This window comes from Dermacentor silvarum, chromosome 6 (genome assembly GCF_013339745.2).
Source record: "Dermacentor silvarum isolate Dsil-2018 chromosome 6, BIME_Dsil_1.4, whole genome shotgun sequence".
Classification (NCBI taxonomy): Eukaryota; Metazoa; Arthropoda; class Arachnida; order Ixodida; family Ixodidae; genus Dermacentor; species Dermacentor silvarum.
The window spans coordinates 168,835,038-168,840,260 of record NC_051159.1 but is presented as its reverse complement, the minus strand read 5'-3'; the positions used below and the strand labels follow the sequence as shown (position 1 = coordinate 168,840,260).

General features: G+C 43.9%; 1 protein-coding gene across 1 annotated transcript in view; it reads left to right on the top strand.

The window, feature by feature from the left end:
• Nucleotides 1-4,822, top strand: part of LOC119456373 (kinesin-like protein KIF20B) — a 70,338-nt gene extending 65,516 nt beyond the window's left edge. Inside the window, exon 9 of the mRNA XM_049669796.1 lies at nucleotides 3,182-4,822. The gene's annotated coding sequence lies outside the window, so the exon portion shown is untranslated. The remainder of the gene's footprint in view (nucleotides 1-3,181) is intronic.
• Nucleotides 4,823-5,223: the final 401 nt, after the last annotated feature.

Here is a 5,223-nt window from a genome sequence, read left to right as displayed (position 1 = left end):
TAGTCTGTACGTTGCCAGCGTCTTTCATTACTGTTTGTATGAAGTGCGCAACTCATTCAGCACTTTCGCTTGTGCTTGTGCATTTATGTCTGAAAATATTTGAATTTTTGCCATATTCACAAGAATACCCAGCGCGAAATTTTAAAGAGCTTTGTTTAAAGAGAAAGGAACAGAATTTGAAGCAACTACATGCATTGTTTGGCTGTCTTTCACTTTTCCCGAAGGAGCAACTAACACAGCAATGAGTTTGTGCAAGTGAAGGCCAGGAGCTGACGACCGGGAAACCGAAAAACTACTGTATATAGACGTTTTCACGAGGGCGCTCCCGACGGTCTGGCGTGGAGAGTATGTGTCAGTGTTGCCTGTTCGGTCTGGACTGTGAGCTTGCCTTGCGCTTGCATTGCGGAGTGGTAGCTTTCCTTCGATGTTTCCGTTTATTTTTGTCACGAATGACTTACGCTCGTAAATAATGGCATATATACTCATCAAAAGGCTACAGGCCAGCACTGTGCAGTTTATGGGTGCACAAACAACCAGCGGAAAATGATTTTAGGGACTAAGTGTGTCCACAACACAGCACTCCGCAAGACCACTGCCGCGATGTGGTATGTTCACGCTTCGCCGGTTTCCTGCATCACCTGAGGACTTGGCATTTCAGTCTAATGTGAACCAATGCACACATCAGTAAAATAACGCATATTGGTAAACTCTTTTCGGCACATTTCCCAACAGGTTGCGAGAATTGACAGCTCTTCGATGCAGTATTTTCTCGTATGTAGTGGCAGAGGCTACATTTGTTATTCTTTCAAACACGACTTCATTCCAGTGCCTAATATGGGGGTCACACGGTGCACTTTTGATCGTGATCGAGCCCGATATGGGTCGAATTTCTTGGTCGCGATTGTATTCTTTGCTCAATCTGCGGAAGGGAGCCAATCGCGGTCGAACATTCCGATCCAGATCGGTCTCGATCGCTATCAAAAGTGGCCGTGTGACACTGCTATAAGACAAATTGGAGCACTCTGCGAGAGAACTAGTCGGTAATACACTTCGCAACGATCTGGAAAAATCGTGTCCTATGGAAGATGTATGCAGACCCTGTGTCCACCAAAACATTGTCTCTGCGGTCACACGCACCCTACGCGGCCCTGCCCATAAAGTTAATAACTTCAACAGTGTGGTGCTGCATCGAGCTCACCCATCCTTGAGCGTTGTCTATGTGCTTGGGCAGCAAGAGAATGCAAAAATGAACGTGTGAACCTCATCAGCGCGGCCTAGCGCCAGTGCGAGAGTTCGGGAACCGTAATGCGCTAACTGTGCGTGGCGTATAAATGCGCTAAATGAGCCCGCGCAAGTAAGAACGTTGAAAAACGGTATTCGCATGGGTACGCGGGCAATAGCATCATGCTTGCAAGAATAACAGTAACGAAAAAAAATTCGCACAGTCGATCAAGTGAAATACTTACGTGCGTGCAGAGACTGCTTCGCTGACCACTAAGCGCTTTTCACTCACGGTCAGTAGTGGTTTACAGTCATATGCATATGTATTTATTCTACAATTGTTAAGACTCGACATTGCTTTATTAGGAACATAGCACAGTGAGACGGTGTAAGTGAAAAAAGAGAAAGAGCAGAGATGGCCCCAACGCTGCAATATTATTGGCTTATTTCGCTTCACAGATAGCGCACACGAACAATTCTTGCCGTACGCGATATCTTCAATACAAACTTCGCGCACGGTCTACGTTAAGGTTCACCGTGAGCGAAGCTTGTTCCAAATTCAGACATTCGAAAGAAAATCCATCCCAGGTAAACAAACGTCAAATATATGTAAACAAATATATCTTTATAACAAGTCCTGTTATAATCCCTATTGGGATTGACAGTATGTATAAATAAATAAATACTAACAATAAAAATTTAGCACCTGGGCTGTATCAGTCGCGCTGGCATCTGTGATCACTGCCGCGCGTCGGTTCGCTGCAGGTACCGCGCTGCTCGATCGCCCCGCTTTATGCTTTGACATTTGGTTATAAGCACCCTGCACCACACCAGATCCAATAAATTTTGGATGATTGAGCTGTTCAGTTGCGTCGGAAGCGTATGGAGTAACCACCGCATATCTACCAACCACTGACACGCGTCGTCCGGCTGCCGGCGCCTGGTTCTATAAGCATTGCCCGACAGCTACGTACGCGCCTGATTTCGCTAAATGAGGCACCCCTCAATCGCGAAACGTAATGGTGATCAGATTCAATCGACGATACGGTCACATGTGTCCAGCAATAACAATGAAATATACTGCTGATTAGCACGCCAGCTCTCGACGAAGCAGACGCGGCTGCCGCCGCTACCGACGAAGAAACACCACATCCACTGGCTGGGCTTGCTGTTGCCATGGCACACTACACTGAGGGCTCACGCGAGCACGTGAAAAATGTAACAAGTCAAGCGGCACAAAACAAGCGAAGCGGAAGAAAACAATCGAAATAATGCGCGGCGAAGATCACACAACCGAAGTGCGGCCGGCCTGCTCTCGCAAGGCGCACAGTCCAAAATGGCGGCGACGCTAGACGTCGCTCGTGTCGGCCAATGGCGCTGCTCAAACGTCGGTTTGTGAAAAGGTCTATACAAGCTGTTAGAAGTTAGTGATATAAACCGTCGTGGTGGTGTTTTAGAGGTTCATTATTGCTGGGTGTACTGACCCTGCAGGTTAATGCCTCTGTTATTTTTTCTTTTGACACGGTTTTACATTGTGATTTTGGCAAATTAACAAAAACTAGCCCACTTGCCAACATTGAATAGCTTGTGACATGAAAAAGGTAAGAAAATGAGACTAACTGTGGTGTTCAGAAATGTTTCATAAAGCGTAGACTAAGAATTGTGTAGATGATTCATAAACTCATTCCTTGTTGCATGTAGAAAACAAAATATGGAAAAAAAGTTCACCAAAAGGACTATAATGCTTCCGCATTCCTAAACGTAAGTTGTCTTAAGGTGTCTTTGCTGACCTTTTTTTTTCTTTATAATTACATGCAATGAGAAATTGTAGGCGAATTTTATTTTCTGGCACCTGACGTCAACATTGAGATCCTAATACATCAAAATGCTAGCTTTGTGGTTCTTTATTTCGTTTTTAATCTGCTTTTGAATAACAATGAAATTTGCATTCTCTGCGCAGTGTGGCTGCAGGAACGCGCAGAACACTCCGTCACCAGCTACCTCCTGCTCAAGTCGACTTCGCATAACTGTGTCCCCTCGGTAGTGGATGGCCGCTGTGAACTGCCCACAGGCAGTGCAATTGCATTAATTAAAAATGAGGGATGGCTGTTCTTAAGATAATTTTTAAATATTTTACCAACCTAGAGACGTATTTATAATACGTATATCAATGACGCCTGCTGGAGCTATGGTACCACGCCAGAAGATCAGTGTCAGAGCTGGACCTGGGCCATGTACAGTCAACCATAAAATATTACAGACCATGAAAATATGAGTAAAAGCTGAATATCTCCGCAGCCTCCCAACGCAATCTGGCATTTGCATTGTGGGATTCGACTAGAATATTATAACATTGTCGTATACAGTTCTACTAGCTACTGCTACAGGCTGCTTTTGTGAGATACCATGGTCCGTAAACCTGTGTGGTTGACTGTACCACTCAAGTCGGCTTTTACTTTGTATTCATTGCTAAATATAATATTCATTTCTCTATTATGTATCTTGTTAGCGTTGGATAATGAAACATACACATGGACAGACATGTCAGACGACGACCATGTGCACATATGTGCTCATGCGCCGGTCACATGTAGGCTTGTTTATACAAAATGGGAACTAACATACAAAGGACACTGATAAGCATCTATAAGCATTTTCCAACAATTTATTGTAATTTTTAACCACATGTTTCCTGATACTCGCTACATTCAGTTACAGCAATGGGAAAAATGATTGATATTGGTGTTAGCTAATTGCGTGAGAATGCATGCTTGTATGCCGAGGGCATGTGGGAAATGCGTGCTCGTATACGGTCCAAAATGGTAAGCCAGTTTCGCTCGCTACTGCGGCACCAGCAGTGCTGGAAACTTGATTCGCAGAAATCTGCATCTCGTCACTTTTACATATGCCTTGTACAGTGCATCTGCCTTGTACAGTTCCAAGAATCAAGTCTAGCAACTTCTTGCACATGTTCTCTCGCGTGTATAATTTTGAAAAACATATTAAAAGCTGTATTACAATAGTTCTACAGTCATTTACCCGCACTGCTGCTGGACTTGTTCTTAGGAGGCCCTTTAAAATACTAGATCATGGAAATACATGACAATCGAGCAAGACTGGGACAAAAGACAGGGTGGTAAGTCGGTTAATAACTCACCAGAGTTAGTTCAATATTTCTTACATGCTAGCAAAAAGTATTAAATGACTCTGATGCTACACATGATTTTATAAGCCAACGAGTCGACCTTTTTTTCTCGTGAGCCTGATTAAACCATTTTACCTTTTCCAGCCCAAAACTTCTATATGCAATCAAACGTACATTATTTTATTTGCCTTTTATTTTATGCACTGTCTTTTACCTTATTATCACTGTTATGACTCAGCGCAGGCCACGTCGACTGTATCAGAAAACTTTTAGTCACCTATTTTATAGCTACAGTCTTGTCTAATCAGATTACGTGTGCGACGCGCAACCTGTTGTACATTTTCGAGTGTACACGAGCACCATGCAATTACTCTGCCATGCGTATCTGCCATGTACTCATCCTCGTCATCAGCCTATATTTATGTCCACTGCAGGACGAAGGACTCTCCCTGTGATCTCCAATTAACCCTGTCTTGAGCTACCTGATTCCAACTTGGACCTGCAAATTTCCTGCACTTCACCACCTCACCTAGTTTTATGCCGTCCTCGACTGCGCTTCCCTTCTCTTGGTATCCATTCTGTAACTCCAATGGTCCACCGGTTATGCATCCTACGCATTACATGGCCTGTCCAGCTCCATTTCCCCCTCTTAATTTCAACTAGAATATCGGCTATTCTTGTTTTCTCTCTGATCCACACTACTCTCATCCTGTCTCTTAACGTTAGGCCTAACATTTTTTCGTTCCATCGCTCTTTGTGCGGTCCTTAACTTGTTCTCGAGCTTCTTTGTTAACCTCCAAGTTTCTGCCCTATATGCTAGCACCGGTAGAATGCTATGATTGTACAGATGCATATAC